Source organism: Sinohyriopsis cumingii, chromosome 14 (genome assembly GCF_028554795.1).
Source record: "Sinohyriopsis cumingii isolate HCF-2022 chromosome 14, ASM2855479v2, whole genome shotgun sequence".
Classification (NCBI taxonomy): Eukaryota; Metazoa; Mollusca; class Bivalvia; order Unionida; family Unionidae; genus Sinohyriopsis; species Sinohyriopsis cumingii.
The window spans coordinates 109478102-109503285 of NC_142974.1; positions in this window are offsets into that span (position 1 = coordinate 109478102).

Here is a 25184-nt window from a genome sequence, read left to right on the forward strand (position 1 = left end):
TAAAGTGAAGAGTCTGTGCAAGTGTCAAAAGCCAAAGTCATATAAGTTTTGTATTTTGTACGGCTTGTAAAGATTTCCACTTTAGGAAATGTGAAGTATCACAAGTTATTATCACAAACAGAAGTGGAACATAGGGGCTTGCAAGAAAGAAAATAACCCAGACAGTTGGTGTCATCAAGAGTGCTAGAGACGGTACCCGAACTTGCTTGCTTGCTTACTTGAATTAAAGTGGTTTTCGCTCTAATGGAGCATGTATCACTGGTTTAATAACGCACCGCGTGATTTTTAATTACTCCTGGGGAAGGAAAGAGAGCCTCACCCCCCAGGCTTTTATGTACTCACAGACTATTTTTAAATTTAGCCACTCAGGTGTAGGACTAACTAGTCCTTAACAACCTGACTGAAAGGTTTTACACATGAGTGGGAATTGTCTCACCACACACTCATTTTTCTGTCCGAGCGTGGTAAAGGAGGAAAAAGGTGCTCAGCAAGACAGCCATGGATGTTAAGTACTCACCAAAACGCTAGCCCGTACTTATTTCAAATCAAGTCGTGTCACCAGAAAAAGACGACGTGTACGACATCAAAGGCATTGTCAAACGCAGAATGCCTCAATGCTAACTGGCTAGGTCTGCATTTCTTGCTCCCGCTGCTGTTGCGTATATTTCTTCCCTCCACACCGAGTTCTGGGCCTAATTCTTTTAATTTCGTTGTACCCGAACTTACATTATCCATATTATCACCAACCAAAAAAAAAAAAAAAAAAAAAAACGCACAGACCTAAAAGAAACATTCACTCACTTTTTTACAGAATATTACTATTTTTAAAATTTTGATAATCGACGGAAACGAACAACTTAGAGTCACACTTTCTAACCAAGATAAAGAAATCATGTGTTGATAGACTCACTTCTGTATTTTTTCTTCTAACTGACTAACATATCATAGGCAATGGAATGTTATTTCTTTTCGAAAGTATGGGGTAGCCCTGAAATTTTTTGGGAACTTGAAGCTATGGCGATCGCTTAGGTTATAAGAAGGCGGCCTCCTCTGACGACAGGCTTTCTCACAGGATAAGGTCTGCTTCTTCGGAAAAGAGAAGAAGAACTCTTTGGTGTCGATACGACAATCGACAAAGCCTCTGTCAAGTTCACGCTGCTGCTGTTGCTGCTCTCTCTCTGCCGTTTATGAAGTCTGTACTTCTCCATCCATTCTTCTTTCTCCTTCTTGAATTCCTCCTTGAAGAGCTCTTCTTTCAGGTCTTCAGTGACTTTCAACATTATGATATTGTCTATCTCTTCAGGTCTCGGTATCAGACTTGTCATGACCCTATGCAAATTCACATAGGCTTCGTTCAACTTGGCTAATCTTGAGCACATCTTCGTAGGAAGATAAGTTAACAATGGATGGGCAGACTGGAGACTTCCCCGTTTGTATTGTCAAAGCGCGGACGTGAAGGAAAACATTGCTACACGGTTTTCGAGCCGGAACGTTCAAATAGTGTTATGGGAGGGATAGAAAGAAGTCAAAGAGCATCAATTCAACATTCCTATAGCCAAACAAACCACAAAGGCATTTTTTTCTTCAAAACACAACATTTTTTTATTCATACTAACAAACAACTCTAACATTTTTTTAACAATAATCTAACACTATAACATCAAACATTTTTTTCAAATACCAAACGTTTTTTTTATTCACACTCTACTTTAAACAGGGCTGACAACGTTGTGAATGAAATTGTGATTTCCACTGTTGGAAGTCATCAGGCCATTGATGGACACTACGTTTCCTAGCTTGAGACAAAAGATAAGCATACTGGTCCCAAAACCATCAATCTACTTTCACATCGTTTCTTGAAGAAGAACGAGGATCAAAATGAGTCACTAAATGTTCTAAGGAATAGCCCAGGCTGCGATGATGCAGAAAATACACACAGTACTATCCGCACACCAAGGAAACTGTGCCTTGTAATTTCACATTATTGAATCGGGTGGTCTGAGCATTTCTTCTCATAAAGTTGATGATATCGTCTTCCAAAGGGGGCAATCCGTACGAATCGAAATATTTCACACATCCTTCTTGAGGAAAGTAGACGGCTACCCAGTGGGTTCCTGGGAGATGACTGTCGTCCGTGTTGATCACGTAAGCTTGATGGTCTTTAGGTTTGCGATGAGGGAGTTCATCTTTAGCACAGATGACAGGATTCCAAGAAGCAGTGTACAAACTGTGGTTCAAAAGGTAATAAAGTTCTCAGGTATCCATTTTTTGTTTTTTTTCTTAAGTCATCAATTCGATCCTGACTTTCTGCTTGAAAATGTCTGACAAGTAACCGTTTTCTTTGCCTTGTCTCCCAACTCTGATCCAACAGAGCTTAGATGCGATGGATCTCTTGAGTTGTTAATGGAGGACAATAATGTTCACGCAAGCCTTTATACCACTGTTGTAACACGTCTTCTTCCGAGATGAGACTCCAAGCTTCGTCCAGATATTCGTCCAATTTTTCTTCTTGACTAAGCATTAGCATTTATCGTGTTGAATTTGACTGGGATGATCGTTATGACATCCATAGCAATCTTTCTTGATCAATTCCTTAATTTTTTTTCTGTCAAGACTATAGCATAACAGGAAACTATATGTGATTCTTGTTCTGGCCATCTAGACTTCATCATGATGACTTCTTCGTCTTTGTCTTGGGGTTCTCCTTCCTCAGGATCTTCACATTCCATGTCCAAAGAATCCCTACTATACAAACATTGATAAAATTCTTCCATGACTTCTAATAGTGTAGAATGACTTCTCTCAAACTGTTGGCTTATATCGTATTGTCCAATTCAGCATACAGGAGGACGTTCACCGTATTATCTGCGCGTAGATTTTCTGCAAACTGAAATTCCACACGCATCTGGCCGGATTTTATAGGGTGAAAATGTCGCTCGTCGCTGTCTTGACTTACAATTCGTTAGAGAACCGTTTTCGAAAATGGAATTTCACTGTAACTTTCCCTTTGGAGAAGGGAATATTTTGTCCCAGATCTCCTTTTATAGCAATGTTGACAGTGTCTAAATACGACTTACTGACGGGTAAATAGTGAGGATGTACAAATTCACGGTGTACGTGATAGGTGTTTGCACCTTCCTGGTCATTGTTTGTGGTACTATCCACTTTGAAAGGAATGACACGCAGTAACGGCACAGAGGTGTGTCCCACCACGTTGTACTCCACCACATCGGAATACACAAAGATCAAATTAAGTCCTTGGTTCAGTTCTACCGGGTTTCCAAAAGCTCTGTAAAAATCCATATTACTTTTGATCTTGGGACTCATATTGTTTGCGACCATTTCTGCATGTCCACCCAAAATTTCAAACAAACTACCATTGAACCTGAGGGACAATGTGTCCGTATCTTGAAATTTGATCACGAGACGATGAGCCACTTTATGGTACTCAATCTTCACACTTTTTTTGGCTCTGTTCAGTGCTTTGCCAAAGGCTAAGTTGAACCTGTCCGCAATAGTGTCCACCAAATGTTCACCACTAAAATAATAACCTGAAGGAATTTTCAAGGTGTAGATAATGAAGGCTGGATTGCTGGCTGCTCTTGTGTCCCCTAAAAACCCGATTTTGTTGATTTCTTCCTCCAATTTTGCATTCAGGATTTCCACCTCGAAAGTGTTTTGCTTTTCGGTGATGTTTTTGATTTGTGTTGGGTGAATGATTTCCACTAAAGCCACTTCCCAATGGGCTTCGTGATCTAACTGGATGGTCTGAGGTAATTTGACCGTGTAACAGCACAACGTGTTGTTGGGAAACACCTCCATGGAACTGTCACTGGGTAAGGTTAAGTAAAATTGGTTGTTATTGCTCATAATTTCAGAGTTTTGCGGCTCTCCGAGGCGATACTGGAAGTCAGAGGAGTGTCTCCGCCCAAAATGGATTTGTTGTTGGAGTGGTGGCTGGCACTGACACTGGACACAAGGTTCCGGTGGTTCTCGTTCGAGGAGAGTTTCAGGGAGGGATTAGGAAGCAGGTAACCGATGTAACTGCTCAATACAATGGTCCACAGTTGTTTGTCTCCTTGTTGCAAACTCAGATTGGCGATGGCTGCCCCGATGACACAATACACCACGAAGATTTGGCAGAAAAAGACGATTTGTGTTTTAGGCACACGTTCTCTATACCTCACCCACAAGGGTTGTTTTTGTAAATCTTGCAGAGAAGAATTGGGTGAAGGAGTGATCGCAGTAGCTGAATCTGTGTGAAAGGGAATGATGGTCACTTCTTTTTATAGTCGATGACGTGCGAAACGTCGATCCAAGAATGATAACTGGTCGGATATCCTTTCCAACGTACTTTGACTTCTTTGACACGTCGTTTGCCCACTTTACGGTTTCTGCCAGTTAGCACTCCACCCACCTCGAGAACACAAATAACATCTAGTCAACAGTTGACTATACCTAACAAACAACCCGTCCCGGAAAGAGTGGTGGCAAAACAAAGGGCCAATTATGTTAGACAAACGGTATGGCAAACTCAAATGTAATTATCGGAGGCACTACGTTCTTTTCTCGCTCCGATACTACAGGCAATCTCAGCTGAAATAACAACCACAACAACAATAACAGCGACATACACCATAGCAGCGGATTTGAAACTATCTACTTCAACTGAAGAATTAGTATCAGAACCAGAAAAGGAAATTGAGGCGGTTGAGGAGGAGGAGGGGGACTCTGACCCTCGTTGAAAAGTACACCGAAATGGGGCTAGATCAAGCATTGTATGACGTCAACATAGCAGGGCAGTTTATTAGAGCCATACAATACGTTGCCTACAGATCTCTAGACACCTTTAAACCAAGACCTTCTCAATGGGGATTAGGGGTCAGAGTTCTTCCCCAATTCTACAGACAAACCTACACTGGATACCCCCTCAGTCAACTGGTAGAAGCCGCTGCTTACATTACCGCCCATCATGGCTACGCATTTCCTGATATCAAGAATCATGTGACTAGGAGTGCGGGAAAGAACGTGAAAGCAAAAGAGAGACGTGTTACCTTCTAACAGAAAAAAACAGACCTTTTTAGGGCTCCAAAAGATTGCTTTTTATTAAATAGGGAACTATATTTGGCTTGGTATCCCTCCTTGACTAAACTATTCTCGAAACAAACTTGACCCATTGGAACACTGCAACAAACTTAACTTTTTAAACCTAACAGTGACCAAACTGGTATATGTCGCTTAGACATAATAATTTAAATAAGATCAGTATGGCTATTTTTATGTACACTAAGTACTAATATTAGACAGATATGTTAGGAAATTTAACAGACTCGTTAGATTTGAACTAATTGCACAGGTGGTTAACACATTATTGGTACTTATTATTGTCGATTAGCAAAAAACGGGACTTGATTTGAAATAAGTACGGGCTAGCGTTTTGGTGAGTACTTAACATCCATGGCTGTCTTGCTGAGCACCTTTTTCCTCCTTTACCACGCTCGGACAGAAAAATGAGTGTGTGGTGAGACAATTCCCACTCATGTGTAAAACCTTTCAGTCAGGTTATTAAGGACTAGTTAGTCCTACACCTGAGTGGCTAAATTTAAAAATAGTCTGTGAGTACATAAAAGCCTGGGGGGTGAGGCTCTCTTTCCTTCCCCAGGAGTAATTAAAAATCACGCGGTGCGTTATTAAACCAGTGATACATGCTCCATTAGAGCGAAAACCACTTTAATTCAAGTAAGCATGCAAGCAAGTTCGGGTACCGTCTCTAGCACTCTTGATGACACCAACTGTCTGGGTTATTTTCTTTCTTGCAAGCCCCTATGTTCCACTTCTGTTTGTGATAATAACTTGTGATACTTCACATTTCCTAAAGTGGAAATCTTTACAAGCCGTACAAAATACAAAACTTATATGACTTTGGCTTTTGACACTTGCACAGACTCTTCACTTTATGAGTGTCACGAGAAAATTGTATATCCAAGTTTTTACCATTTTCAAAAACACGCACACACTTGCAGCTTGACCAGAAATATGTACATCTTGTTTTGTGGATAAGTCACAGACAAGTCCAAGCATATATAGGTGGTTATGAACGTTAGGAATATCCCCTCATTTTTTCAGAAATATCAAAGCTTGTATGTGCATTTTCCCTTTTCCACTCTATATTAGTGCTTAGATTTGTTCCAAAAAAAAGAAAAAAAGAAACGAAATAATTTTGAAGAAAAAAAAAAAAACAACTGAATTTTGAATTCAGGTTTCTCTCTGTTTATAATTTTTTTCAAGTTGATGGTGCATGACAGAGTACATTCGCCTACCTTTCCAAAGTGAGAGGCATTTCTTCACATGTCATTGCCTTTGTTAAATTCGGTTTCATTGGTTAGTTATCGTTAATCTTTAATTTTTTTCATGCATTTCTTTTTGATAGAAGATTTAAGGCTTTCTATTGTTGTAACGGTATTTATGTTGTTTAGTCTGTTGATGAAATTATCTATAGCAAAGTGCTTAATATTTTTCAGTTTTTTTTATTATTTCAAGCCCTACAAAAGGAGACCAAGTTTGTGTTCAAAGGCGATTGAAACTCTAAATTACACAGGCGTGAAGGAAAAACATCGTTGTGTTTAATCTAATCATGCTTGCCGTATCTCTTTGTGTTTTAAAGGTCATATTTCTTCTTAAGTAAATACATGCATCAATAGACAGACAGATTGGGTCATCATCCTTGAGTTTCACTGTATTTTCGGTTCTTTACTTCATACAAACCCCAAATTTATTAGTTTGAAAAAAAAAGATAGCATGCCCCTCAATACTGTAACACGTCTGTTCTGATTCTACCGATGTGAGTGTGAGTGTTTATGTCGAAATGTTTAAGTGAGATATAAAAAATGGTCAGCTTGAAAACGCGAACCAATACTGTGACGCTCAGTATTTTGATGTGGTAAGAGGAAATGGTACAACACACACACACAAAGAGGGCTTGTAAGTTCACATTTCAGTGTCTGCACTGTAATGGTAACAACGCAAGAACATAGGGGTTATTATGCCACACAGTCCTAGAACAAAACAATGCATCACCCGTTGTAAGCCATTTCATTGGCTATACTTATTTTCTTACCGCGTTCGCTTCGAATTGACTTGAGTAGCTTTTCAGACAGTGACGAGAATGGCCATGCTTTACTGGGTCTATCCTATAGGCGATTTATATAAAAAAATATTTTTAAAAATTAAACTAATGCACGAACAATCGTACCATGGGCGATCCCATGGAAATTGTGTCCGTCTTATTGCAAACTACATCAACATTTAATTTAACCGTGCAGATCGCTAAATAAACCTCTGATCATGCACATTTTGAAAAGTGTTGTGTGACACGGATCGCCATTGTCGTTTGGTGTCTGCTTTCTTCTTCGAAAAGAGATCGTTTCGTCTTGACTATAAAAATTTAATTTGACTAAGTTTTACGCACTACTTGAACTCATACATTTACGTTGTAGGTGTAAGCCGTCGTTCTCAGTTTTCTGGAAGTTCGTTTTTGCGTTTCTCAGATGTGATACTATTTTTTATGGACCGAACGAAATTTCTTTTGGCGTGAATCAGGACTCGTGGTTTTGTGGCAAAAATGGAGAGCATTGATTAAAGCCCAGTTATGTCGTCTTCGAAATCGCTGACACAGATTTGAACTAACACTTCAGGTTTTGTGTGAGGCGATACGGTACATCATTGCCTTTTACTTCCTCAATGAAATCGTTTCATCTTATTGCAAAATTACATTTGACTAGGTTTCATACGCAGCAGGTCTCTGTATATAAGGAGAGTGTCTTAGCGTCAGAGTATTCTGTCCGCTCTCAAACGATCAAAGATGGAAGAGTCAGCACAGATCGACCTGCTGGTCAAATATTTACTAAAAGTCATACGAAAGCATAATTCACATGCGAAAGTGGCAACAAAACTTACTCTTTTGGTCGTTGATTTGATGAGAGTCATACGAAAGTGTGTAAGTGCTAATGAAGTTTGCTATATCTGCAAAGGTAAATGGGTATTTGTCTCCAGAATACCTGCTTCGTCTAAGAAAGAGAGACAAAAGTCAAGATACCTAATATCGTTGTCAGGAGAAAGGACACTGGAATTCAGAGTGCCCTACGAGAAAAGAGAATAAACAAAAACAAGACGAAACAGAGAAGAGGGATTCAGAAGAAGAAGAAATTGAAGATGATGAAGAACCTGTGCCAGTAAAGACATGGAAATGGAAAAATTGACAATGTGAGCCGATGCGTTGGGCCTGATGTGAAATTTCATACTACCTTCTAAAAGAGAATAGACCAGAAAGAACACGTGTCTCTTGGTCTTGACATTGTATAATAAGGATGGCGTGTTTTGTTTTCTACTCACACTTTATGAAAGTGTGCCCTTTCACCTATCTCTATCCCTCTGGATCATGTTTTAGTTAGAATTGAAATGGAAGGATGTTTTCCTTCACGCACGCTCTTTAGGCATGCAAGTCGGTAAACAATAGTCAGTCTATTCCTCCATTATTTTGTGTCTTGATGTTTCCTAAATCACACACTGATGCCATAAAATAACGGGTTAAATGGGTTTTGTAGTGTTGGGAGTGGGGGTGGGGTGGGGTGGGGTGTAGGTGTTTGGCAGAGTTGGTCATTGCAGGTGAGGGCTTAGGTGCTTTCAAAAAACTTTTACTTCTTCACTCTGTGTTGATAGTATATTTGGGGTTTGTATGCGTTCGCGTACGTTTGTGTGGATAGTTTATTTGGGGTTTGTATCATCTCCCTTCTGTGTTGATAGTATATATGGGGTTATATATGGGGTTTGTATGCGTTCGCGTACGTTTGTGTGGATAGTTTATTTGGGGTTTGTATCATCTCCCTTCTGTGTTGATAGTATATTTGGGGTTTGTTTTTTCCTCTTCCCTCTGTATGTGTGTGTGTGTATGTGTGTATGTGTGTGTGTGTGTGCGTATGTCTGCGCGCGTACGTTGTGTGGGTGTGTGTATTGGTCTCTGTTTGTCCGTATAAAACTCACTTTATCCCTATCAGATACACTCTACCTACCTACCTACAGTAGCGCGTATTCAGGTCAGCCACTTGCAACACTGTTGCCATTTATCCCCTAGTGTTCAGTACAGTGACGTCACTGACGCTGGAAATTTCGAGACTATAAATATCGACTTTGGGATTTCCACATTTTGTAGCTATACATATATACTAGAATTCATAAACAGGAACGTCACTCAAGCTGAGGCTATAAAAAGATAGTGGGATTTTCCAAAGGCAAAACCCACAAGTTGGAGCTATAAATAGATAGTGGGATTTCATAGGAATTTCAGCTGATTATAGATACATAGGTATTTATCCACGATCGTCACAAAATGGAACGAAAAAATTGAAAAAGAAGAAGAAAATGAGAAGAGGAAGAAAGAAGAGGAGGAGGAAGAGAAGAAAGAAGAGGAGGAGAAAAAAAGAAGAAAAAGAGTGTAGGAGAGAAAATAAGAAGTTGGTTGAGAAAAAGAAGAAATTAGAAGCAGAAGAAGAAGAAGAAGAAGAAAAACCAAAGGCCCTTTTCAGGGCCAGCCATATTTCTCGAAAAGAGATAGCCTTTCCATTGCCTACCCCTTTTTTTAAAAAATTTTTTTAAAAAATCCCATGTTCAATTTCCCTTGACGCTATACAGTCCCACCCTGTTTAAATTCCCCTTGACGCTCAACAGTCCCGCGATTTTTCTCCATGTTAATTTCCCTTGACGCTATATGTTCCTACGATTTTTCTCCATGTTAAATTTCCCTTGACGCTATATGTTCCCAGGGGTGTTTTTAATGCTAAGTCCCATTGACGCTATACTATCCCTATTCACTACTTGCGAAGTCAGGTGATAACTTTGATAAAGTTATATATCCATGTATAGGGTGCTTATCTTAATTAATAACGACGTATTTAAATCATTTCATGAATATTTCTTTTTTGAAATGTTTGACATGTGTATATTTAAAAAATATGTGATAACATAATCTATTATCTCTGAGACAGAATGAAATGATTACCATATTTCCCCGTTTTTAACTTGCGATCCTGTAAAACACCATAGACCCATATCTGTTGTTCAATGACATAGCAGAAAAACAAACCTCATATTCTTAAGAGAACGTATCTGTGACCAGTCTATTGATTAAGCGAGTATATGTCTGAGATATGATTTAGATTTAGAAGATACGTCAGAGATATGTCGTGGATTTAAAAAAGGTATACGAGACAGTCCATAGATTAAGATAATGCATGTTAGAGGTAGGCCGTGTATTAAGAGAATGCCTGTCAGAGATAAAGTGTAGATTAAGGGAATGTGTCAGAGATAGACCGTATATTTAGAGAATGTGTCAGGGATCGCATGTTGTTTAATAGAACTTATGTCGGAGACAGACCGTGGATTAATAGAATGCGTGTTTAAGATAAATCTTTGAGTAATGCAAATGCGAGATATGCCGTGGATTAATAAAATGGATGTCCGAGACACGCCGTTTATAAAGAGAATGCATGTGAGAAATAAGAGGTGGATTAAAAGAACGAGTCAGAGATAAACCATATACTAAGAGAATGCGGGTCACAGATGAACAGATGATTTAGATAATTTATGTCGCAAATAGGTTGTGAATTAAGAAAATGAGTGTCAGAGATTGGTCGTAGATAAGAGATTGTGTATCAGAGATAGGCCGTAGATTAACAGAACGTGTCAGAGATCAGCCACAGATTAAGATAACATGCCTTAGAGATACACAGGTTATGTCAGAAATAGGCCGTGAATTAACATACGATATCAGAGACAGGCTTTGAAATAAGAGAATGTGTGTCAGGGATTAATAGAATGTTGTCAGACATAGGCCAACGATTTAGACCTGTGTATCAGAGACTGTCTTTAGATTAAGTGTTGTGTATATCAATATTGTGTTTAACTTATTTCCATGATTATAGATTGTAAGGGTAATTTTTTAAAATATATATTACATAGGCTTAATATGCTTTAAGTTGGTACAGTAAGGTTGTTTACATCAGAATTGATTTATTCCTATCTTAACATCTGTAGTGTAGTTGAATCATTTTTATTAAATGGTATTCAGTTAAAATTTGAGAGTTTATTTAATTACATTATTCATTTGCATTACAAAGTGATCATTTATACTTTAGGATTAAGTCATTCTTTTGGGATTGTTGTTAGTTCATTTAAGAACATACTGGATTATATAATTATGATTCATCAAGTTTGTTAACACATCAGACCAATCCAGGCTACATATACGTTATACTTTTGGAGTTGTGATATAACTTTTTGGACTATTTTGGATTTAATTCACAATGCTGTAAGTTCTTTTTAAATTTTGGCTTTGTATTCCTGGGAAATAAATTATTTGTTGCAATTCACTAAAATTCTTAGTTTTCGCTCTTTTCTGAAACTTAGTTTAAGACATAGAAAATTGGTGTCACTCGTCCGGGATACGAATTTCTTTACAATATTTTTTACGGGATAGCGCTAGCCGTTAGCTTGGTGGGCATTCTCTGACACACTATGATCTTTGTGACTAATAGACTCTCTTAAACTTACACATAACTCTAAAAAGTCTCTGTTATTTTCTGATGAAGTGGGCAATCTTTAGTGCAACATGGGGACTGGGTATTAAACGCAGCCTCACATTTAAGAATCATCTGATTTATTAACAGTCACAAAATCATATGGCAGTAACACATATCTAGACCCAACTTTGACAGTTGTAGTGTGCATTCGGACAAACATGCTTAATTAAAATAACATTTTATTATGATAGAAGTTGACGTAAACAAATATCAAAGTCTTTATGTTCAGATTTGATATTAAAACTATTGTTTAGCAATAGACTTATAAACATTGACTAACATATGATTAAATGCATGTGGGTCACTTAAAAAAACTATGAAATATTCAGTGGCTATAAAATAATAAATCAATGGCTACGAAAATACTAAACAATAACTCATATACAAAGGCTTGAGGAACACAAACTAGCTGTAGAAAATAAGCAATAACCTATAAATATAACCTTGGGAAACATTCAGTAGTTTTAGAAAATACGCAATAATTTATTAATAGAACCTTGAAAATCATTCGATAGTTCTGGTTCGTCTTCTTTTTGTCTTCTCCTCTTCGTCTTCTCTTTATGTGATTTCCTATTTCTGTTAAACTGAAACAAGTATTTTAATATGATCTTAAGGAAACACGTGACCTCAAAAGTTCCCCCCCAAAAAAATATTGTCGGAGCACGATTGCACCGATTAAGGAAACATCTGAAATAAAATTGCTGATTTAAATGAATGAATAAATATCATGAAATATTTGTATTATAAAAGATAGATTTAAAAACATACGTTTGGACGTGTCTAATGTTTACAAACAAGAAGCGTTAGTTTTGTCTGGTAATTATTTATGAAAGGTGGAATAACTGTAGACTGCTGATTTGAGGAAAAACAATAAACAAATGAGTTTTAAAAAATCGCAGTGTCTTATATGGACTTCGTAGTAAAAGAGCATATCCATTTTCCCACACACTGTCTAAATACACAGCACTCTTTACACGTTCCGAGCAAAGCTCCTGACAAACCCATGTATGCTTCAAGCGGAATTTTACAAGAGTTTGCGCCTTGCAAGGAAAATTATATTGTTGGCTGGTTAGTAACCAGAGCGAAAATTCTGCAAGCAGGCGCGTGTAGGCGCGACTATTATTTGCTACCAATATCAACAAAATTACTACTTAATAACTGAGATTAAAATGTAGATCAGTTAGATTATTACCTAAGGGCCCATACAGCGAATATATGTCTAAATGGTACAATGTTACATCACACAAAATACTTAAACATTAAAATCTGACCATTAAGCGAGGTAACGAGAGGAGTGTTCCAAATGTGCCCGAGCCGGACATGACGGAAAGTTATACGTCGATTCAGGACTTAACATCTAGAATTTAAAGAGGTTCAGTTGATGAATTATGATCACGTTACATGTGAATATAATATATAGCATAGCTTGTTACAGGATATTTGAAGGTGCTAATAAATAGGGTATTATTGACCATAAGTGTTAACAACCCAAGCACCTGACTTCGATGTCATCGCTAGTCTACGATGTATCCTTAACGACCGAGACCTTTACGACTAACGAACTTAATTGAATTTTTTTAAAGTATTTCCAGGCTGGACTTCCTGCCCATTACAATATGTTTAACTTTATTATGTTTCAGAACTTTTTCTCGTTCCTATTATTAATTATACGTCTTTGACATTTGGGAAATAATCACAACGTGCATGTAGAACATCACACATTGCAATGTACTCTGCAGAGAGAGAGAGAGAGAGAGAGAGAGAGAGAGATGCATTAATACTAGAAGTCTATTGCGGGAAAATGCCAGAAAAGCTGGAATACATTCACTTTAGTTTTGAGAACTTTAGCATTTATTTAAAAGTTAGAAATTGCGAATTAGGCAAGACTGAACAAAACGAATTGCAACGTATTACGACTATGTATATCAATATTGTGTCCATGATTGTAAATTGTATTTTAAGATAATGGTCATTTATAAATAACGTGTCTACATAGCCAACTTTTGTCCATTATAATAAGTTGCAAATAAGATGTTGACTTAACCATTAGTTTAGGAACAGACTTGTTTAAAATTTGATGGCTCATGGTCAAGTGAATACTTGGTAGACAAATAATCCCTTCTTTCTTCAAGATCCATTTGTTATAAACAAATAACAGTTGTGTTTAGATATATTTCGAAAGGAATTATTTATTTAAATACGCATTAGAATTATTAAATATTAATCGACTTTGGATTATTTGGAATATTTAGAGCTCATTCAACGACATTTTCTGGGTTACATCATTGCGACACGTCGGGTCAATCAAGACTATTGGAATTAATTGGAAACATTCTATAATTTAAACTTGGGATAGGAAATTGTGATAGAAGCGAGCTTCAGATGCTATGTCTCGAGTTTTCCAACACATTATATATATATTAGGCACCCAACTGTTTAAATCTGCCGCATATCACACTGAAAATCAAGTTACTTTGCTAAGATTTCACCAGACTTTATAGAAATCTATTCGATCATATTGCTTTGATACTGGAAATGATTCGGATGTGGTGTTAGGTAATCCGTTCGAGAATCAGCGGGTTTTAGTCATTTTGGATTAGTGTTTGAACAGACTGTCCTTGGCCCAGTGAAGTTAGTTAAAGAGAAATTTCTTTGATATAAAGAAACAAAGATTAATCTTCTGTGATTTCAAACATATGTTGTCAAAGGCTTGTGAAGTAGCAAGAACCAATCTTCACTCCTCTAAGTCAAAATTAAATTAAGGTATGACATGATAAATATAAAAGAGATTATTCTTCAAACTGGTGATAAAGTTCTGACTGTCTTACCCATACATCAAAACCCTCTTCCGGGGAACATGTATGGTCATTATAATTGAAAAGAAAATAAAGGATTTAAATTATATCATTAACACTCCTTGGAGGAAGAAACAATCAACGTTGCTATATAAATATATTAACGGAGTATTTTGATAGAGATAACCCAGTTAATCATACAATTAATGTAGTTGTACCTGCCCTAAGCAGTAAGAGTGTAAACGATGGGATGAAATCTGACAGTACTGACTCTGGTTTAATCAGTATTCGGAATGCAGATGTATTAAACAATCTGGACGAGGAACTTTCGCACATACAACCACAAGAAAGGTGTGAAATAAAACAGCAATTATGAGATTATGAGCACTTGTTTCCTGATGTTCCAACAAGAACAAATAAAACCTATCATGAGTTTGAGAGTGTAGATACAACAGCTGCGAAACGGCGTCATTACCGGATGAATCAACTGAAGCATAACTATTTGAAAGAAATAATTCAGTATTTACTGGAGAATTATTTTATAGAACAATGTAAGAGCAAATGGAGTTCTCCATGTGTTCTTGTGTCTTAGCGTTTAATTTACATGGTAAAATCTGGTGTAGATAATTGTTATGCCTGCATAGATTACGTCTTCGTCGACAATGTTACCTTGAAAAATCACTTGGAAACCATTCTTTGCCCAATTCAGTGGTATAATCTGAATTTAGTGTTGTGAAAAACGAGTATTGCCGTGCTTGTGTCACGTTCTTAGGACATAATGTTGGATACGGTCAAGTTACACCCGAAGAAGTTTAGGTTCAGGTTATCTCTGAATTCCTAGTGCCTATCAATAAAAATCAACGAATGCCATGTTTGTGTATAATTGGATATTATAGGAACTTTTACTCAAATTTTACCACAATTGCCGAACCTTTGATCAAATTGTTGGGTAAGAAATTACAGTTTTCTGGTCTGATAAGTGTCAGGGATCTTTTGAAAAATCACATGTGATAATTTAAAGTACACCAGTTCTTTCAGCTCCAAACTATAGTCAATTATTTAAAATGTCTGTTGATGCAAATTGTGTTTGAGTTCATAGAGTATTTATTTAAGAAGATAGATAAAAATAGCTTGGATCATCCAGCGTGTTATTTTTCTAAAAATATAAACAAGCAGCATAATAGCTATTCCACAATCGAGAAGGGATGTTTGGCATTGATATTGGTTTGTAATATTTTAAGGTGTAGATTTGTTCAGATCTTTCTTGTTGCATTTAGTGATTAGAACTCATTTATTTTTATTAAAAAAATTAAATAAATCAGGGATTGTTGAGATGGAGTTTGATGCTGTGGGAATAAAACATTGACATTAGACACATCAGAAGAAAGGATGATGTGATTGCAGATGGAAATTCATGTTCATGGAAGGACTGTATTGCTTAATTATGTGTACAGTGTCATTCATGAGACAGCTTCCTATGTAATTTCAATTATCATCATATCATTTTGACTAATATGTAAAACAAAGCCGTATTGTATAAATCGTACTTTTTGTTTTTGAGGGGAGGTGTATATCTATAGCTTAATTTTATCTGTCATTGAAGGTTATATATGGAATTTCACTCACTCTGACTTTTGTCATGGTGGTAGCAAGTAGCAAATAATGTGCTACTAAAATTTTAGGTCAAGGTCTAACCTAGTTTAAAAATTAGTTGAATTTTTTCTTAGCATTACAGAACAGTTTAAATATGTGAAATATGTATAAATAATATGTTTGATAGTCACATTATTCATACGTGTTTATAATTTCAGTCTGTGGAATTTGCAGATGCCTTCAAATATAATTTAATGAATTATTTATTTAAATCATTCATTGGAATTACCAAATACTCATTGAGTTTGGACTGACACAATACTTAGGAATTATCGAAAGCTCATTCAAAGACAATATTTAATAGTATTGTTGTGATATATCAATACATTCAAGACTATTGGAATATCAAGACGTTAAAGACTATCTGTATGGGGGCGCTCTACAGTTTCGTATTTTGCATAGGGTTAGAATTTTAAAGAACAAGAATTTTCCCCTGGTGTCCTCACTGGTTATACTGGCTATTTAAAACAGACCTTATATATCTTAGATGCAGTTCAATGAACCTTTAATTTCCTATATTTTGGTGTATGATTGACAGGTGTAATATGGATTATAGAGTACACATCTTTTCCTTACTCCAGATGTGTACCATTCAAAAACGTGCTACCTCCACTTTTCACTTCCTGAACTTCAGATGCAAATTGTATAAACAAGAACTGATAACATTTTTATATTTTATATATTTCGTAATTCATTCATTGCACTTATAGAAGCTGGTACTGTCTGGTCTGGCAAAATTCATTTTCCCTATTTTAATAGCTGCTACTTATAGTGTACTTTAGACTAATTCAGGCTGATTTTTTAGCACAAGGGAGCAGTCATTTTAGTTAGCAGAGTGCTTAGATGATGTACAATTTCCAAAAGTACAGCATACAAAGAAATGTCAGCCACATTACATTAAAGTAGCAGAGAGGTATGCCAATATTCTCTTTACGGTGCATGTTTTAAATGCAAACAACTCCAGCTTACATACGTTACTCTCTTAAAAGTACATAATAACTGGTGAGCGCCCCCATATCAGGACATTCGAAATTAATGGAATTCATTCTGAAGATTCTATACCTTTGGACCTGTGATATGAAACTAAGGATTATTTGGGACTTAATTCACACTACTGTGTCTCTTAAAGTTTCACTTTGTAGCTTACATAAATAAATTCTATCTTACTTTTACTAAACGTTTTGGTTTCATTTTCTTTCTGTCACATACATTAAGTCCTATAGTCGTAATAAATCTCTTAATCTACGACCCAACTCCTCTGAAACATATTTGCTTAATCCATGGCTTATTTATGACACATTCCCTCTTAATATAAGGTTTGCTTCTGATATATTCTCTTAATCTTCGGACTATCTCTTACACGCATTATCTTAATCTAAGTTCAATTTCTGATGCCCATTATTTTAATCGATGGCCTAGCTCTGACAAACATCATTTTAATGAACGACCTATCACTGACACGCATTCTCATAATCCACGGCTTAGCTCTGACACGTATTCACTTAAACTACAGCCTATCTCTGAAAATGCAAAAATTATGTCCGTAACCTATTTGGAAAAAAATAGCCTGGCAAAAAATACGCACGCTAAATATTTACTCGGAAAACGCAAAAGTAGTACTAGTAGTATTAATAATTGTAGTAGTAGTAGTTGTTGTTGTTGTTGTTATTGTTGCGAAGAGGACTACGAAAAGGTTAATTGTGACTATGATGATACATCAACGAGGTCAATAATGATTACAAAAATAATGTAATGACAACAGTTTCTAAAGACCGAAGTACGTTACTTTCTTGATAGTGTCGTTGGTTGAGTCTGTACCATACAATTACAAATGGAGACAGCATTAGCCACTGTCGACTATCAAACCATGTACTTATTCGTAGATTGCCAAAATAAAAGCATATAATGACCACATCTAATCTACCGTGTATCTACAGATCGTCAAGAAACCTTCATCTTATAAAGATTGTAACCTTAGCTACACAGTTTATATTGTTTGTATTTAGGCACATGAGTCTGACGTTTTGTCAACAAAGTACGATGAAATCTCTGACAACACGAAATTGACTTATCGGTGCTATAAATTAACACAAGGAGTGCAAGTATGACCCCAACCATCCGCTAGATTCGACTTTTGTCAGGTGTCTTCTATCGCTTCATAATCGCCAAAAGACTGAAAAGCTACACATATCCATTCAAAATACAGTAACGTACCAAAGCATAACTCTCGGACGACATCGCATAAATCATCCGGCAAATTAACCTTTTTTCACCATTACGGTACTAAAGTCTTTCTACAGGCCACCATCAGGCGGAAGTAGCCTATTCATCAGATTCTACCCTGCAAGAAAATAAGCGTTAGGGTCTAATACTCGTACTGATCACGGAGCAGAGTCTGTTATCGTTTAATACTACCAAATCCAGCATCCGTCTCGGCTTTAATATTGGAAGTGTGATGACGTCATCAACCGTCATTTCTACTATCTTAACATTAGCTAGATATTTCTGTTCAGGAAATTTGTATACAAATATCATATGATGCAATCTGAAATAAAAGGCAAGTTAAACATTTTATTTTGTGAAATTACTTTCAAAGAGTTATTCAGAATCGGCTACTTCCGCCTGATGTAGTCCTGCATAAAAAAATTTGTGACCGTAATTGTGAAAATAAAGGTTAATTCGCCGGATTATATTTATGCGATGGCCGTCTGAGAGTTATGTGTTAGTACGGTACTGTATTTTGAATGGATATATCTTCACCAAAACTATTCAACATAATTTCATCATTTTTTGACAGAAAGCATCATGGCAAGAAAACGTCTCAAGTTTTTGTACTAGATGTTGGTTTGCTTTTCAAATACAGCTATAATTGCGAAAATGAAGAAACGATGAAACGTCTTCTCTACAAACACTGAATAGAATTTGATGAATTCCAGCAGAAAACATCGTAGCATAAAGAACATTTAGGAATATATACAAAATTTGACAATTGACCATCAAGTTTGGACACTGTTACTAAAAATATACAAACACAAGCAACCTCCTATTAAAGCTACCCAATATAATTTGACCAAATATGTGTGTATATGTTGTGTGAGGGTAAGACATAGACAAAATCTTGCATATATATATATATATATATATATATACATATACCTGTAACCCAGATTGTTATTCTGTCTGTGTGTGTGAGAGAGAGAGAGAGAGAGAGAGAGAGCAGATAAGTTATTAAAAAATAATTAAAATAATAAAAGATCGCAAGACACAAACTTTTATCCTAAGTTAATAAATAAATCATCTACAAGAACGGAGACGATAAACATGGTAGAGCAAAAAAATTATTCTAATGTTTGTCAAAGAGAGTTTTTTTTCAGTTTTACTTTAAGTACATCTTACTTAATTTTATTTTCATGTCGTTAATTCACTCTGCATATTTGTATAGAGAAAGTAAATGGCAGAAAATTGATTTATTTGAATATTTTTACTACTATAAATTATGTTTTTGAATCTTTTTTGGAAGCAAGTTATCTATTGGGGATCGTTTTAATTGTATGCTAGGTATTTTAATATTTATTATTGATAAAACAGGTAAACAGGTAAAAATGTTCGTATTGCTCTGGTCTCACACAATCATTTCAGTTTGAACAAAGAATGCATATAGAAAACAAAACACCAACCAAAGCCTGTTTGTTAGGTAGTGATTGAGCATCAATACCTTTTTATCCCTTTCTCTCCATTTTGTATATGTATGTATGTATGTATGTATGTATGTATGTATGTATGTATGAGTAAATGAGTATATATGTATGTATGTATGTATGTATGAGTAAATGAGTATGTATGTATGTATGTATGTATGTATGGTTGCGAAACGTATACTATTTGTTATACAGATAACTCTCCTTACTGTACCTCCTGCTTTACATCCCATTTCATTTAACACTGTGTGTGTTGTGTTCATTCAGCGTGCCAAAAACCTATATTCCTATAAGTCTACCTGCTTTACCATATTTTTATATATTATATATGTTCTCGTATATATGAAACTACTATTAAAACAAATAAATTTGATCTTGAATTTATTACATCAATGTTAAATTTTCAGCCAAATCAGTTATGCACCTCTCAACTGATCTTGCAGAAGCTAGGATTTCTAGAATCCGAGATAGTATAGTATCATTATTTGGTAAATCACTGAACATAATTTCAGCACTGCTCAACAAGGTTTCTTTGTTATACTCTCCATCTGTAAAAGGTTTGCCTTTCGAAGCCACACACTGAGCAATTTTGTAATTACATTCAGTAGCTTTATTCTTCATTCCAACTGCTTGACTCAAAATACCAGTTTGTTTCTTGAAACTAGAAATAGCCCTTTTGATGGCTTCACTTTTCTTTTCAGAGGTTTTAAACTTGGATTGTTGTTTGGTTTCATAGTGTCTTTGTACACTAGACGCACGACACACAACACTTTCACAACAGAAAGCACAAACAGCACGATCCTTTTGTTGTATAAATCCATATTCTTTTGTTCAGTTTTCTTGAAACGGGCGTTGATCAAGTTTTTGCCTTTTTTCGACCATTTTAAGGGTATTGTATTTAATGCAAGAACATAAGAAATAGCAGTAAAACTATAAACGTTTAGGTGGCAGGGTCCAGTTTCGTAAATTGGCCCCTGGCAAATTTCTTAACTTAAGGCTATGGTGTGACTTTTTCAGCTATTATTGTTTAGTATTTATAGATATGGATATATTTGTGAACTAGGTGTTTTGGGCTTGTATTGTTCTTGAAATTGATGTCAGGCATGTACACCTTTCATAGCTGCTCTGCAGTATGTTGATAGTGAAACACCAATAGTTGGCTAGGAAGAAGAGCTATCCTCCCATAGCAGTAGACACGTGGGTTCAAGGCGACTAGAGTATCTCAAAACGGCTTGGATGACAACTATTCTGAATTGCATCAATCTATTTAGTAGACAATGTTTTTCAAAATTGTCATCCAGGGAAAGGGTTTCCGTTTGCACTGTAAGCACCACATGCTGTCAAAAATGGCATTTGGATGTGAAAAATGCAGGTATAAAATAGGGGTTGGGGTGCATAAACCTCTTCTGCTGTGAACTGCCATTGACTTCTCTGGTCAAGTGAATACTATTCTTATGCTTTGTTTTCATATAGGCATCTAAAAATATGGACCTTTTTGACCTCACTTGTGTATTTGATTTTTTATGATTTTTTTATACTAGGTCGCTGATTGCGGCATTAAATTTGTACATAAAAACTGGACCCTGCCCCCTTAACACGTTGGCCGCGTCCCTCAGTAGCGGCAGCATGCAGTGACTGGTGTAACGCCTTCGGTGCCACATTAATATAGCCTGCTGCTGACTTGTGAAAGCGGACATGTGGCGACACCTAGCTACTGCAAGAAATATTAAGAAAATGATATGGCGCCGTCCGTGCACGCAGCAGCCATTATGCTGACGTACGTTGTTTTGACTTGCATTGAAAAAAATCTTTTTTTCAGCTTATTACCTTTTTGGGTGGTCTTCCGAGTGCCATTGAAAATCGCTCTGCGTGCCAAGTCTGGCACGCGTGCCGTAGGTTGCCGACCGCTGCCATAGACCACATTACACAATAGGGATCGTATGGCAATTACAGGAATTCAACAATATGTTGGAACACTATGTTATTATATGCTCATTTTTTCCCCGTTAACTTTACATTGTGAGAATCGTTCAATATTCCCCGATGCTGAACGCGCGCCACAATACACATATAGCATTCACGTGAATAAAGGAACTACTTTCTTTTGTAAATAAAAAATGGACTCAGACGCCAGCACTTTTGATTTGTAAACAAATCATGTACACTCGCGTAAGAGGCTCTTTACGTTGTGGTTGTTTAAATTTGTTTCTGAATGAACTAAAACATGTTTCGTGGACTGCAAAATAAACCCCAGCTGTCTTGACATTTTGCGTTGATACAATGCTACGGATTTAGGATAGCTACTTTATATAAATGACTGCTTAAGTCCTTAGAAATAACAAGGCATATAACTGTTTTCTTTAGCTGGTGATAAGAATGGCGAAATAAAATATACTTACAGTTTTACATTCTGAATTTCCTCAAAATGTTTTTCCTTAATTCTGCAAAACTGAATTACATGAGCCATGTCTTAGGTTTTCAATCTGGATTACACATTTCGAAAGTGAGCTGTAATTTCGATGATAAGTGCAATTGCATCCTTCTTACTGCACTCAGAATGAAATACACATTAAATTCCATAGCGTCTTTTTGAAAATTGCAATTGAAAGACTTCATATTTTTCCCACGTTATTATTTCAAACATTCAATGACAGAAACAGAAACACATTTGCAGACGTAAACAAGCTTCTCCCGCGCCACTTCAATCCGATGTATTTCATGTATAATTTGCACAGATGAATCCAGTCCAAAATCACAAACTTTCGTCGAATTGAAAAAAAAAATACCAAAATATATTCACTCCAGATCAAATGGAAAAGTCGTTGCAATGCGCATTAATTCACAATATGACTGCAAATTTCAATTTTAACTAGACACGCCACTTTCTTTCGAAAGTTATGTCGACCGCGCGACTAAGTTCAAATTTATTCGGGCGGAGCTATGTGCGCATTAATAATGATGTCATTTTGTAATGTCAAATCTGCGATTGTGTATTTAGTTTGGAATACGGCATTCATTCATTTACGTTGTTTCTTGCAGTGTATTTTGTTTATATAATTAAACCTTAGGTAGAATAAAAAATGAGCATATAATAAAAAGGTTACTGCATTTGTATTTGAAAATATGAACTCGTTTTGTCGGAAGCATATACTGCACCCACAAGTTCGTGCAGTATTCATTCCAAAAACTCGTTCATATTTTCCCATACAAATGCAGTAACCTACAATTCCTGCACAGGAATTTAACATTATGTTGCAGTGGTATTGTCCTGTATTGGAATTTTAACAGGAATGGAACACTGATACATTGACTTAATGACAAACACATACTTTTTAGGCCCTGCCAAAACGTGTGAAAATTCCTGGTTACCCTGTACCACCTGATTCATACATATGGTTATATATATAGCTTTAGAACTTGAAATATTCCATCAATATTCTGTTTTTATAGACTGGTTTAAAGATGGGGCTGCAACATTATGTAATAAACTCTGTAAAAATGAAAATAATGCACTCTGGCTAATTTTGCTATATTCATTCTTAGCGTTGAATGGTACGCAAGTATAATAGCATGCTTGTGTGAACACTCCTTACACACCATGCATAATAGTGTACAAGTATGAGTTGTATATCTGTCAGCTCTGACACCACACTTACCAATTTCCTTTTCACTCCGTCTTTGGATAGGTGTCTCTGTGACAAAAGGTTTATGTGAATATTACAACCCACACGTGACAGATGATAAATACGCGTTTTATGTTTGTGTGAAAGTATAAACATTTGTACCCTTTCCTTTCCTTACATCAAACATACGATATTCTATCACTCGTATGTTTCTGTAAGCATGTGTGAACATTCATACCATTTTCTGCTTTCATTTGATCTTTGAATAGGTAAGTGTTAGTTATGGTATGTTTGCGTGTAAACATTACAAATTTATTTCCCGTTACTTCATCTTTAGATACGTACATCTGTGGGACTGTAAGTTTATTTATAGACACATTCCTGCCCTTTTCTTTCCTTACACCTCACTTCAGCTCTCTATGGTTACAGGGGTTATAGAGGTAGCAGTCAATTTGTTAGTTCTGTTTATAAGGTGAATGGATAGTAGTTATATGGTTATAGGCCTACGGGTGGTAGGACTTGAATTCTGCTTATAAGGGTTAGATATCTATTTCAGCTCTGTCCCAGCTTTTACATTTAGGACCTAGTGTAGGCACATATGCGGGTTAGGTGATGTTAGTATAGGTCACTATGTGTGGGTGTTGGTTAGTCAATCCTTACATTCAACACCATTTCCCTGTGTACCTTGTGACATTTCTGTACCCTCTTCAAGAATTCAAGAAAGAAAGAAAACAATTATAACCACTAACAGGAAATGTCACGATAGTTTCAGATTGAATTAGCACCCTTACATACAAATGCCAAATTCCTGTTGCGCCCATACAGTCATCTTTGATGGGCAGATATATCAACATATTGTTTTCATCTGTCTCATCTCGCTTAAGCAGCAGAGGGCAATAACTAGATGGTCTTTATATTATCATCTGAAATATTGTTACATTTATTACCAAGCTGAGATAGTGCGTCAGTATAAAATGTATCGAGTCTGAATCTTCTGTAGTTTTCAACAAATGAACATGCGCTTTTACAAGACCGAGCAGATCTGTAAATCTTTTCTGAATAAGGTAACACTGACACAAGCCCTTGCCTCCACAACAGTTGATACCAGTATAAATTACATGTGTGGACAGCTACTATTATACATCTCATTTCTTTGATTTTTCGTATGAGTTTGATCTGTTACATGCAGAAACTGTCTTTCTAAAAATGAACTAAAATCTGTTACTTTCAACTTCAGGAATTGAGTAGCACGGCAGAGGGTGAAGATGTAACATTGTGGCTGCGGGATGAACTAGAACTTTATGAGAAAAGGAAACACTGTGATGTTGGATTAACTGTTGAAGGTCGTAAATTTCCTTGTTACAAATAGATTATCTGTCCCGCATCAAAATACGATAATACCATGTTTTCTGCAGAGATGCAGGAGGCTTCCAGCAGATGTTGTAAATGATATAAGTATTAAAGTGTTTAATGCGATACTTAATTTACTTTATAATAGAACGGACATTGTAAGGGCTGATTCGTTTGGCGAGTTGTTCAAGTATTCAAGCACCAGGGTATGCACAGTGATAGGAAATCTGCCATCTCAATTTAAATTTGCGAAAGCTCTAACTTACCAATGTAGGACCTGTGTTGTTTGTCCAAAGGGAGAAATCTGCGCTTTCAAGCCAAATGGCGATGTTGAAATCGTCCACGTGAGTGAATGTTTATTTAGAATAAATTTCGGCTTATATCAAGATAAAGACGGTCTCCAATTCAGACAGCGATAAGAAGCTGTGCAAT